The sequence below is a fragment of the Marmota flaviventris genome, chromosome 7 (assembly GCF_047511675.1).
Source record: "Marmota flaviventris isolate mMarFla1 chromosome 7, mMarFla1.hap1, whole genome shotgun sequence".
NCBI classification, from domain to species: domain Eukaryota; kingdom Metazoa; phylum Chordata; class Mammalia; order Rodentia; family Sciuridae; genus Marmota; species Marmota flaviventris.
The window spans coordinates 38,983,232-38,997,295 of NC_092504.1; the positions used below are offsets into that span (position 1 = coordinate 38,983,232).

A 14,064-nucleotide genomic window follows, 5' to 3' on the forward strand; every position below is an offset into this window, starting at 1 on the left:
CCTACCACTTATTTCCCAGGAATCAAGCTCTTCATAACTCCAGGCCTCTGCTCAATTTTGCTCTCTGCCCAGAAGACTCTTCCCTCTTAATCCTCCTATTGAAATCCCACTCATTTCTCAAGGTCCTTTTTCTGAGGTGGATCTTAAATATGCCCCAAAGGCCATGTGTTGAAGGCTCTGTCACCAGCCTGTGGCACTATTGGGAGATGGTGGAACTTTTAGGAGGTAGGACCTAATGGAAGGAAATTAGGCCACCGAGGATGTGCCCTTGAAAGGGATATTGGGAAGCTGATCCCTTTCTCTGTCTTCATTCCTTCCTCTATGTCTTCATTTCCCAGCTGCCCTGAGGTAAACAGTATTCCTCCACCATGCTGACTTGCCAACCATGATGTACTGTGCTGCTATAGGCCCAAAGCAGTTGGGTCAAGTGATTGTGGCCTGAAACCATGAGCCAAATAAATCTTTCCTCTTTCTAAGCTGTTTATCTCAGATATTTTGTTGCAGTGGTGGAAATATAACCCAGTCTCTTTGATGAAGTCTCCCTTGCTTTCCACTCCCACCACAACTATGAGCTCCCATGAACTACCCCCAAGGCATCTGCTCAACTATTGCAAATACATTAAGTTAGTTGTATATATGAATACAGAAAGTGCAAAGCTGGGAGAAAAGACTAGGAAGCACGTGAGTCAGTCCAGGAGGATGACCAAGAAGTTGATGGAAACAGAGGAAACCAGGAGGATATCTACAAGAATGGCTTGAATGCTAAATGAAAAAGATGTTTTGCATGAGGGTTGAAAAGTGATGCCCTGAAAGTTAGGAAGAGAAATCAGGAGAAGGCTACAGCAGAGAGAGCTGCGGGGAAGGGAGCGTTTTCATGTGTGAAGAGGCTGGGGTGTGGGAGAGTTGATTCACTGTGGAACAATGCTCTCAGAGGGCCACCGGAAAGACTTGGGAAGCAAGCCAGCAGAAGGATGGGAGTTCAGAATCATAGGGGGGCTGAGAGTACATAGGAAGATAGCTGATCAGAAAGGCTGGAAGTCAAGGAAACTGGGGATAAGAGGCAAGGGCTTGGCCTAAGCTGGCTGAGAGCCCAGATGGTGTCAGAGGCCAGATGAGTTCATTCCAGAGTCTTTGATCAGCATTCAAAGAGGAGGCTGATGAACAATTTTTCTGATGTCTATAAAGAACAGATTTCTCTAATGCTCCTCCCATGGTACAATCCGTGTCCCACCCAGATCCATGTGTGTGGGCTACACCATGGGGTGGGAAAGGGATGGAAGGGCTGGGTGTGGAAACTCCTTTCACTTGGGCAGAGCTTAAAGGCCTAAAAGGGAAACAGCAAGCTGACCATGGTTCAGAGTCTGCAGAGATCAAAGGCCTCCTGGCACAAGTAGAAAAAGGCCCTAGAAGCAGTGGGTTTACTCTCATCTAAAGGCAGACACAGAATGGCAATGGGGAAGCCAAGACAGAAATATTCATTTTCTAAAAAGTCTGTGACTTAGATAGGATTCTTTTCAAATGCAAATATCTAGATTTAAGTAAACAACAACAAATGGAACATATGGCTCACATAACCAAGCTGTCCTGGGATGCTTCAGGTGAACCCTGAGCTCCGAATGATGCTGGCCATGCTCTCATGACCACTCACTTCTCACTGCGTGATGGCCTCACTCTCTCCTAGTACAAATGGCTTCCTCCATAGAGCAGAGCCATCATCAGCTCCAGATTACATCACACAGCACAAAAGAAGAAGGAAAAAGGCATCCCAGAGGAAAGAGTGCCTCCTTTCCTAAATGTAAGCAGAACGGGAACCTCATTGAGCCAGCCTGGATCATACATTCTCCCTGGGTCAATCACTTAGTCAGATGGAAGGTGTGTTCAGATCACCCAAAGCTAAGTCACATGACCAGCCCTGAAGTCGGTGTCAATCCCAACCAAACCACATGACCCGGAGAAAGAAGTTCCCCAGAGAAATAAAGTCTGGACAAACAAATAGTAAGTCCACTACAGGATGGGCACTTTTCCATACAGCCCCAGATACCAAAGGCAGAAGCTCCGGGCTGGTACTTAAAGCATAGAAGAGCTTTGAAGTCAACCTGGACTGGATTTGACACTTATTAGCTGTATGGCATCATGCAAATTACTTAATTTCTTAGTGCCTCAGTTTCCTCATTATAAAATGGGAATAATCATAGTGCCACATCCTAGAGATATTTGCAAAGGTTAAATGAAATAATGCACATAAACTACTAAGCACAACACTTGACACAAAGCAATCAATAAACAGTAGTGCTGTTACTAGTAATAATAATAATAATGGCTGTTAGTATCATTAGAATAGGGCAACCCATGAAGGGTAAGCAGTGACTCAATGAAAGAGGGAGCCATGTCAGCATCTGCATGAATTGGCCAAGGTCAAGTATCATTAGGGGCAACTCAGATACAATAGAGGCCCATGAGTCAAAGCTAGATAACAATTCAAATTAATGTGTTGAGCATCATTATGCACCAGGCCCTGGGAACACAATATGAGTGAAACACATATGGATGGCTCCAAAGAGAACTATGGCACTGTGCACTATTCTGAGGGAGAGGAGGGTAACTGAGGCTGCTTCCATTCTTTCAACAACAGGCAGATTGCCCCAGGATTGTGCTGAACATAAAAGAGAACAATGCAAAAAGCCTAACTGATGAAGCCATAGGAAAAAACAGAGTAGCCACAACCACTCACCTATCCACCCCCTCAAAATATGTCTCTGCATGCATTAGAAAAACCCGCCTCTTCCTTTGAAAATTTTACTTCCATTTTCTTTAAAACCATTGCATGCATTAAATAAGCAAATTTGTTAGGTCTATAATGTAAATGACACCCAAGAATTTTGCAGTATACAACCTGCACAATTGTACATCATAGCTTTGGGCACAGGCAAAGAAAATTAAGATGGGAGCTAAAAGGAATGAGAGATTGGGGTGGGGATGCAATGCCTGGAAGTCCCTGGGCCTTTGGGGACAGAGCACCTTTTGTTATAGAACTGCACTGTTCAATATGGTAGCCACATATCACAAATAACTACCTAGTACTTGAAATGTAGCCAATGCAAGTAAGGAAAGAAATTTTTAAATTTTTAAAAATTTTAATTTGAATTTAAAATGTAAAACTGAAGCAGTATAAAATATCTTTTCATTAATCACAACTTTATTGTTTGGTAGAACTACAGTTCACTTTACCCACTAAAATACAAAAGATTTCATAATGTATTATACTGCATTTGTAATATTGTATTGCTCCTCAGTTGTTTCTAATATCTCATTAATAATTTTTATGATTACATGGTAAAAATATTATATTTTTATATGTTGGGTTACATAGTATATATTATGAAAATTAATTTCACCTGTTGCTTTTTCCTTTCTTCACATGGCAACTAGAAATTTTTAAATTCCATCTGTGGATCACAGAATATTTCCACTAGACAGTGCTACTATGAAGACTTCTTAGGATCTACAGGGTTCAGAGGCTTGGGAGCAATGCCCAGAAAGACTGATTGGTTTTTATTTTAAGCATTTGCTCCTACATTGTCCAACTCTATTTAAGACAGCAAGAGGAAAGGAGAAGAGCTCACTGCACAGAGCTCCAAAGAGAACATAGCAGAGAGCCCTGGACTCATACTGCATTGTTCTGAACTTTGTTATCACCACTTACTACTTACCAAGTGTTACAGAACCTCCCTGAAATTTAATTTCTTAATCTATAAATGCTGAAAATATCTTACCCATTTCACAGGGTTCTCTGAGGATTGCATGTGATAATCCACCTAAAGAATTTAGCATGGAGCCTGGCACATCATATATGCTCAATAAAGATTTGGAATGTTTATTATTTGGGAATAAAATAGGTGCAAATGAATGGTTTTCTTCATATTATTTAGCTCAGTTTCCATAGTTTAAGCAGGTCCACTCTGCCCACAGGTCTCATTTATCTTTCTAGACTGAATAGCTAATGGGAATATGTCACTCAGTCTTCTATGTCACTGATTTGCTTGCTCTAAGTGCATTACGTCTTTTAAGGTACAGTGATGAAACTTGCAGAAACTATCTTAGATGCTGAAGCATATGAAAGTGAAATAACATTTCTGATTTATTTGTGACAACAGTTAAAATTAGTCAGCATGTTCCAAATTATCTACCTTGTCAATGTCTTTAGTTAAGAGTTTACAGTAGCCGGGTATGGTGGTCCACGCTTGTAATTCCAGTGATTCGTAAGGCTTAGGCAGGAGGATCACAAGTTCAAGGCCAGCCTCAGCAACTTAGCTAGGCACTCAGCAACTTAGTGAGACCCTGTATCAAAATAAAATATAAAAAGGGCTGGTGATGTGGCTCAGGGGTTAAGCAACTCGGGGTTCAATCCCCCGTACAGAGAGACAGAGAAACAGAGAGAGAGAGAGAGAGAGATAGTTAGTTTACAGTAATCTCTGAATCTCTTTCTTGAGTCAAAAACTGAAATGTATATCTGCATGTACAAATTGGATCCATTTTACCTAAAGGTATTGTTTGCAATGCCTGCTGTTTTGCATAGACTTGATAAAAGCAGTCTGACTTTTTAGTGTCACAGAAGGTTCATGTTGACTATAAACTAGGAGTTCACTAAAGTATTCCCTCTCATATATTACTTACTTAAAAATAATAATAATAAGACTATGGCATCTACATCTGTATTCTGAGAAATGTTCTGTTTTTCAATCCTCTTTCAAATCCTGATTTTAACAATATTTCTCCCTAACTCCCACTGACCCTACTTAAGAGTCTTTGTGTGGACTCTTCCCAAAATCACTTTGAAAGTTACAGTTTCAAGGGCTGGGGTTGTGGCTCAGCGGTAGAGTGCTCGCCTAGCACGTGCGAGGCACTGAGTTGGATCCTCAGCACCACATAAAAATAAATAAGATAAAATAAAGGTATTGTGTCCAACTACAACTAAAAAAAATATTTTAAAAAAAGTTACAATTTAGATCTATCTACCTTTCCTATTTATCTAAGGCTCTCTAATGCTAGTGAATTTTTCAAACATAATTTCTCCTTATAAAGGAGTAGCCTATCCACCCAAAATGTTAAATTGCTTAGAGTAGTAAATATAAATGTATTTTGCATGCACACACACAGTCATGAAGATTTTATTTTAGATTCCACTTGTCCCTCCAAGTCCAAGGAAAACTGAATGAACATTACATTAAATTTACCCTCTGATTCTCAGCAAGTCATTATTCTCTCTTACTTGCCTGCAATGAACATCAGACAAGATGGACTTTTCTCATCCATAAAATGAGTATAATATAGATATTCTTTGCCCAACACAGCAAGCCACCTCATTATTCATGAATGTGTATAAAACGCTCTCAGGAAAAGCTCAAAGTTCTTTACAAGCATTAAGCCATGAATCTTTCTGAAGTGCACTATTAATTATGTGTCATTATGCTTTGTGTAATAGGTGGAAACCCTGAAGCATGGGAACATAATGCCAGCTCATAGCTAACTTAGAAATACAGCTTAGGCTTTAAACATTAGAACATCTAGACATCCAGAAAAATATCAAGGGAATAATTTAAACAGGAATTCACTCTACTCTAGTTCTTAATCAAGAAATACATTCGTGCAAATTTTGATGATGGGGGCTCACCCTGCACACCTTACTGAGCCTGGCTTACAGACTCCAGGAATGAGGAAATGAGTGGGAGGGTTGGAGTTTCCCAAGAAAATAAGATGCCTTCCCAGCTTACCGGAAAGGTCATAAACCCTGGACCAGGTACAGAGGTCAGATAAAGTTGCAGTTGCCACAACAACCTCTCCACCTTTTGTTACTAATCCTTAGAAACTTTTCCTACCAAATATCCAATAAAATGAAAATATCCACAAAAACACAGTTTCTGTACATGGTTCTGTCAGGTTCTTCAAACTGTCTTATCTGACCTACAACCAGGTACATAAGATGGTCTCAAAGGTTCTCGTGTATACAAAGAAGATACTGTTCATCTAAAAAAGTCAAAAAAGAGGATAATGGAAACTCTATATAGCTTTATATAGCTAGCAATTTTTTAATTGTTATTTTTGTTTCCTTCTGACAAGAGTTAATAGAAGTTAGAAATCCTTAATCCCAGGATGATGTTTTGAAAAATATTCCCCAAGGAAATAATCCTCAAAGAGGGAAAAAAAAAAAAAAGCATGGGGCAGGGGTTCCAGGGGAGGGTATAGCTCAGTGATAGAATGTTTGCCTAACATGCACTAGTCCCTGGCTTCTATCCAAAAATTAATTAATTGGTTAAGAAATAAAAATTTTTTAGAAGGAAAATATTCCAAATTTCCAACACCTGAAGAGTTATTCAAAATACTATCATATATTAACATGACAGAATATCCCCTAGCTATTAAAAATCATAACCATCCCTATAAGAAAATGCCCACATAAAAGATCACCCAAAGAACATTATACATGAACTACTATGTGTATAAAAAAATTATAGAATTCAGAATTACATAAACAGTTGCACATGTGCTCATCAGGTTAACTATTTTCTAGGAAGTTACTGAGGATTTTTAAGAAGTCCAGTGAAAACAGAAGAGAGGAGACTCACAAAGATTCCTTCTGGGATAGTTTCAGGGTTATTTTTTTTTTTTATTTCTTTTTTGTAAGCTTCAGTACTATTTGCATTTTTAACAATGAATATATAAAACTCTACTAGATGACATTTTTTTAACGATGACAGGAAGAGTTCGAGGAGCACATTATTGAGTCTGAGAACCTGGGTAGTACCCAGAGATCTATCCTTGGACTGGGGAATGTGGGAGGATCTGTCAACAGCTCTAAACCCAAAAAACATCTTCCCACTAAGACTCCAGAACCCATGACCAAGAATTCTTTAATGCAGTGGTTCTCTAAGTGGTTTGACTATGTGAAAAAGACATTGGAAATCCTTTTAAAAACATTCAGTTTTTAAATGAATGCTCTTGGCAGTGGGAACTTGAAAGTCAATGTCACCCTGCTGTCAGTCAAAAAAAAACCACATTCAGAAGCATGTATATCTAAATTTACACATATGAGCATTCATAACCCAACTGAACTATATCTCTGTGTCTCTTCATGGCTAAAGGGTCAGGAAATTTTATTTTAGCAAACAATAGAAGCAATAGAAACAATAGAAATTGCCTTCTATGAAACAAAAATAACTCTAATGGTAAAAACTAATGCATGCTAAATCAAACTGGCAGAAAAATGAACTGCAAATCGCTCCTGTATGGGGCAGGAAAAAAAAAAAGATTCATTTTTTGGGCAATCATGTGGAGATCCCACAAGATGTGGCTGAAATCTAATACTGGAGGGCATAGGAGGACGCGAGAGTTTCTAAAGAAATAGTAACAGAAAAGATGCTGTTGGAACTTCATTTTGGATAAAGAGAAAACATTAACATTTTTTCCTACTAACTCAGCTTAGAATTTCGCAAAAAATGAAAATTAAAGGGAGTAAGATATTTACAGAGTTTTACAGAATCAGGATCTCATCTACTATGTAAAGACTACAAGTCTACCACTATGACACTCTATAGCTAAGCATTTTAAACCTTGAAAATAATGACATATAGCTACAGAAGCTAAAAGTAAATGTGTTATTAAAATCCAAACAAAGGTTTTCCTCCTTTAAGTAAATGCACCAGTGTAGGCAACCTAATCAGCATATACTTCCCTCCTTCCTCCAAAAGCCATTCCTCTTTGCCATTAAAACAACAACAAAAAAAAATCCCAATACCATACTAAGTAGAAATACATGGACAGAAAAATAATACTAGTTTCAGTGAGGAATATTTCTAAATGACATGAGAAACAATTGGAAAAACTTAAGTTGATTGTCATTTGCTTCAGTCTATATACCCAAAGTGAAGTAAAGTCTAATCAGGATTTTGTGAGTTTAGAGTATTGGACACAACTTGCATAATTATGATCAAGTATTTTTTTTAACTGCAAAGCATCCAAAATTCATTCAGAGCATTGACCGAATATTTATTAGGTATCGTCCTTTCTCTAGCAGAGTTTAATAACCAGCTGAAAAGATAAAAAGAACTTATGTTGAAGCACTCAGGACATTAGAGAAAACTACACTGCGTGGAAAGAGAGACTGCAATAGCACTCTCTTTAGAAAAGGGAAAGAGACCTGCATAAGTACAATGGGAGGAATGAGCATTGCAGCATTCTCCCTGGCCAAACTTTCATTCATATGTGTTATGGGGTACCAGCTAAATAAATCTTTTCTTTTTTTATTTATATATAACAGCAGAATGCATTACAAATCTTATTACATATATAGAGGACAATTTTTCATATCTCTGGTTGTATACTTAGTATACACACACCAATTCATGTCTTCATACATGTACTTTGGATAATAATGATCATCACATTCCACCATCATTTCTAACCCCATGCTCCCTCCCTTCCCCTCCACCCCTCTGCCCTATCTAGAGTTCGTCAATTCCTCCCATGCTCCCTCTCCCTATCCCAGTATGAATCAGCCTCCTGATATCAAAGAAAACATTTGGCATTTGTTTTTTGGGGATTGGCTAACTTCACTTAGCATTATCTTCTCTAATTCCATCCATTTACCTGCAAATGCCATGATTTTATCTCTTTTATTGCTGAGTAAAATTCCATTGTGTATATATGCCATATTTTTTTTATTCATTCATCTATTGAAGAGCATCTAGGTTGGTTCCACAATTTAGCTATTGTGAATTGTGCTGCTATAAACACTGATGTGGCTGTGTCCCTGTAGTAAGCTGTTTTTAAGTCCTTTGGGTATAGACTAAGGAGAGGGATAGCTGGGTCAAATGGTGGTTCCATTCCCAATTTTCCAAGAAATCTCCATACTGCTTTCCATATTGGCTGCACCAATTTGCAGTCCCACCAGCAGTGTATAAGTGTACCTTTTTCCCCACATCCTCGCTTATTATTGTTGTTTGTATGCATAATAGCTGCCATTCTGATTGGAGTGAGATAAAATCTTAGAGTGGTTTTGATTTGCATTTCTCTAATTGCTAGTGACGATGAACACTTTTTCATGTGTTTGTTGACTGACTGTACATCATCTTCTGAGAAGTGTCTCTTCAGGTCCTTGGCTCATGTATTGACTGGGTTATTTGTTTTTTTGGTGTCTAGCTTTTTGAGTTCTTTATATACCCTAGAGATTAATGCTCTATCTGATGTGTGAGGGGTAAAGATTTGCTCCCAAGATGTAGGCTCTCTATTCACCTCACAGATTGTTTCTTTTGCTGAGAAGAAACTTTTTAGTTTGAGTCAATCCCATTTATTGATTCTTGATTTTAATTCTTGTGCCACAGGAGTCTTATTAAGGAAGTTGGGGCCTAATCCCACATGATGGAGATTAGGGCCTACTTTTTCTTCTATTAGACACAGGGTCTCTGGTTGTTAAATAAATCTTTTCTAATAACCCATCCTTCGCTATCATCCACCTGAGATAAAATCCCTAATGCAACTGCTGTGTTGGAGCAATTGCCAGCGCTGGTGTTTTCGGTCTTCCCAATGCACAGTTGTTTTGCCCTCAGAGGGAGCTAGAGCTTCACCTTTGCTGCAGGTAAGATGGTTTGGGAACAATGCTCTTCCTACTTCAGTGGAGGCTAAAGCTTGTCAATATTCCCCTGTGCATAACCACGAGAATGCTGCTGTGGTAAAGCCCCAGGAAGAGAATACTCCCTGCATTAAGGGAGCCTGAGCAATGACTCAACCCGTAAATGGGTCGGGAAAGTTGCAAAGAGCAGGGCAGGTCAGTCATCTCAGCTCGCCCAGCCAGAAACAGGAACTTGGTGCACATTCCAAGAAGGGCCCCAGCTTGCAAAGCGGAAGGGAGGATCTCGCTGCTGGCAAGGAAGCTGTGGGATACCCTGGCCTCCAGAGGGAAATCATAGGAATTTCCACTGAGGCCACAAGGCCATCTCTGACACTAGGTCCAGTTTTCAAAGTGAATAATATTAGACTCACCAAAAGGTAAGAGATGCAGAAACCAAGGAAACAGAATGATTCTTCCTAGACAAAATGAATTCAAGAAACAGGAACAAGCGCTGAATGACCAGAAAGCTATACACCAGCCAAGTTAGGATTAGGGAGAAGTTTTAGCTCCTATGACAACTGGGATTAATTAGTAAAGAAACAAAAGGAACCTGAGATCCAAACTGAGCTCAATGAGAGAATATTCCAGGTTAATTAAAAATGTTTACCTGTGGGTTGAGACAGGGGAATCAACAGCATGCTGCCCTGACAGACCCAAACGAGTCTCTCAGTAGAAGTTGGTTAAGAAATCTATATTCCAGGCACTTATGGCAGATGGAACAGAAACCTTGTCAAAAGCCCAGTAAAATGTCAGTGAAAGAAATTTTTTTCTTTAATGTGTAAACCAGGGCTGGGGGCATAGCTCAGTTGGTAGAGTACTTGCCTAGCATGCACAAGGCCCTGGGTTCAACCCCTAGCCCCACCGGAAGATTTTTTAAAATAAATAAATAAATAAACAAACAAACAAACCTATGGTATATAATGTGTAAACTAGCAAGGACAGAGAGGGTGAGAGAAGAGACAAGAGCAAAACCATTACGATGGGGTGAAGGAGAGCCAATAAACAATCTGACTTATACAGCAGAATCTCCAAAAGGTTAAGTAATTAAAGGTAATTGGGCCCTATGTAGGGTGAAGTGTGGGCTGAAAAGAAAAAAGACTGATTGCAAGCCTCCCCCATATCCGTCTACCACTCTGAGCAGTTAGGTGACAGCCCCTTCTCTCTCACCAGCAAAAAGCCTGGAGTTGCCTCCCCACACATCCCCATCCTCCAGGGTCTCCATCAGGCACATTTCAGGCACCCTACGGAAGACAGCCACCCACAACTTCAGCTTTTACCCTCCCACTCAAATGTCAGCAGACAACCAAGGGCATTGGGAACACAAGAAAAGCCTCCAACAGGAAAGTAAGAGATCTAAACAGTGAAAAGACAAGAGCAACCTTTGTAAACTGAAACTGTACAAGAAAGAAAAAAAAAAATCCCCCAAAAGTCATTAAACTTCCCAGGGGGATAAGATCCTGGAACCACAAAGAAGAAATACAAAGATATACACACACACACACACACACATAAGTATATGTGTGTGTATATATATTCAGAAAACAAAAAAAATAGCTTTTAATTGAAAATATTAAATAAATTATTAGCATAAAAATCTCGCTGAAAGGGTTTAGATAATAAAATTGAGAAAATCTCCCCAAGAATAGAATCTGGAAATAAAAAAACAGATGTTATGAGAGAAAAGGTAAGAAAATTAGAGGCCTCATCCAAAATATCCAATATCCGAACAGTAAGAGTTTCTTAAAGAAGCATTATAGAAAATGGAGTAAATTACCAACAAGATCACTCAAAAAAATTCCCCAAACCAAAGATGTAAGTTTCCAGATTCAAAGAGCCCAACCCAATGGGTGAAAACAGACCCACATAAAGGCACAAAATCATGAAATTTAAGAATTGTAGAGAAAATTTTATGAAATTCCACAGAGGACACAGCAGGTATGGAACCTATATGCAGCCTGCAAACAAAACTTGAGGGGTTGGGACTGTAGTTCAGAGGTAGAGCACTTGCCTAGCACATGTAAGGCACTGGGCACATACAAACAAATAAATAAAATAAAGATCCATCAACAACTAAAAAAAAAAATTTTTTTTTAATTGAGGATTTGGAACAGTTCTGAATTCCTCAACAGCCACACCATAATCTAGAAAGCAATGGAACAAAGCCTTCAAAATTCCATCCTAGAATTCTGCACTCGGCCAAATTATAAACTGTCAGTGGAAAATAGATATTTTCAGGCATTCAACAGTCTCAGAAAGATATATATCCTATTCACCCTTTTCCAGGAAGCACCCCAGGACATGTGCTACCAAAACAGGGGAGTCCACCAAAATAGAGGAAGACATGTTCTGTGGGTACCAGGAGATCAACACAGGAGTGAGATGATGGGAATCCCCAGGATGCTGCTTTAGGGAGGCCCTTGGGGAGAAATATGCAATGACAACAAGTTCAGATTATAGCAAGCCAGGAGGCTCAGGATTGGTTTCTTAGAAAAAAATGAGATTAACAAAAGACCGATTTGAGGCAAGACTTAGAAAGCAGGCCAAGAGTTGTAAGTTGAATTAATGAGTACAAAACGGTCAAATAAAGCAATTATTAACTCAAAGGAAAAAAAAATGTGCTTAGCATAGTTAATGAATATTGATCTGGCCATTAATCAATATTCTGCTTTAACTACTGCAAGGGTAGTAAAAATAGGGAAGCTGTGCTTGTGCTGGGGGGTGGACAGAAAAAGAGAGCCAACTCATCGTCCTCCACAGTGGGAAGTCAACAGATAATACTTAAAGTTGAAAACCTCAAGAACTATCACCTACAAGCAATACGTGCCAAAGAATTCTAAGGGTTGTTTCTGGAACGTTAGAAAAGCAACATGAAATGCTTAAAATTCAAAGTAAAACAACATTGGCTTCCTTGCCCCACACATATTTACATTTGTTTGGCTTTTTCTTTGTTTCCCCAATAGCAGACTGTTTTGAAAAATTCCTTTCTTGTTTTTCTAAACAAAAGAAAATATAATTTTCTACATCTATGCCACAGTAGCTGTGGTCATCTGAGCTCTGAGCAGTCACGTAGTGAGGAAATTAATAGTCATAATCTGTTCCAAGGAAGGACTGGTTGAGCCAGGGCAGAAACAAAAAGACAAGCCCAGGGGAGGCAGGTTTAGAGGTGTGGGCAAATACTAAGCCCCCCGCCCCTAGGTTGGATGTTGTTGCAGTTTTCAATAAAGCTCTTCTAATGGCATAATTGCATTGCCTCAAGATAATTTTACAATTTGTCAGTGACCACGAGCCAATTTCAATTCTTTCTGACAGAACTGAATGCCCAATTTACAACGCTAATTCAACTAAGAGAGCCAGCCCCCAGGACTACTGATCTGGGTTCAACTTCAGTTACTCTATTTTGCCTGATGCAGACTAGACAAGAAGAGAGCATAGGAAGGATGCTGAACAAGTGACAGTTTCATCAACAGACATTTGCCATTCATGGGGGACCCAGCACCAGGATCAGGATTATCACTCCTGTTGATGCTGTGGACCAATGCTCTCTATCCTGAACAATAGCAAGGAATCTGGGCGGGGGTGAAGTAGAGGTCAAGGAGCTAGAAGAACAGGGGCCAGGAGGAGAGGCACCAACCTGGTCAACCAGGAGAAACCTGTAGGCAGAGGCGTAATCAGAGACCCAGAGCACAGGCTCCTAGCTCTCTGGATGCCTGGAGAAAAGCAACCAGGCCAATAATTCTTCCCAAGGTATAAATATGGGCCAGTCACTACCCACAACTTCTTCAACCTCCCTGCCAAGGGTCATCCTCAGAGAGCAAAGTTTGCCATTCTCTGAGCTTCACCGTGGTTTCATAAAACATAGCCCTTGCCCTTGAGTAACTAGCTACTAAGAAAACAAGACCATCTTGTTACAGAATAAAGTAAACAGGTTGAAATGCTACAGCATACATGAATATTCTGATTCTTTCGTATTTGGAAGGATTTGAAAATTCTAGATCAAGGACCCAAGTGGGTCAAAGTTATAGTCAATTAGAATTGATTTTCATGTGTTTACAACACTTGTGTTATACAGTTCCACAAATCAGAATGTACACACCCTTATGGGAAGAATCAAGATCATTAACATAAACACACTACAGTATGCATCCTGCGTTGGCAGGAGTAAAGTATTAGTTAAGAGTAGTAAGTTGATTAGATTAATTAGAGTATAGGGAAAGTATATCGTTTGTAAACACTGAAAACAAAACTAAGCTAAAAATATTAATCAAATATTTAATGTGAAAATTACCCATACTTGTCTTTTCCCCATATAAATCATGGTAATTTTATATGCATAATTTCATAATTGCATATGATTCTTGTGGACCAAAGAGCTATCATTGTGTAACCTAATTTGTTAAATC

At 39.2% G+C, this 14,064-nt stretch overlaps 1 protein-coding gene across 2 annotated transcripts in view; it reads right to left on the reverse strand.

Annotated features, from left to right (window-relative positions):
• Tec (tec protein tyrosine kinase) overlaps window positions 1-14,064 on the reverse strand; it is a 113,872-nt gene that overhangs the window by 98,785 nt on the left and 1,023 nt on the right. The window contains exon 2 of one of the 2 annotated variants that reach the window (XM_027938416.2): window positions 4,188-4,338. The exons of the other annotated variant lie outside the window; for it this stretch is intronic. The gene's annotated coding sequence lies outside the window, so the exon portion shown is untranslated. The remainder of the gene's footprint in view (window positions 1-4,187; window positions 4,339-14,064) is intronic. 2 annotated transcript variants of the gene reach the window in all.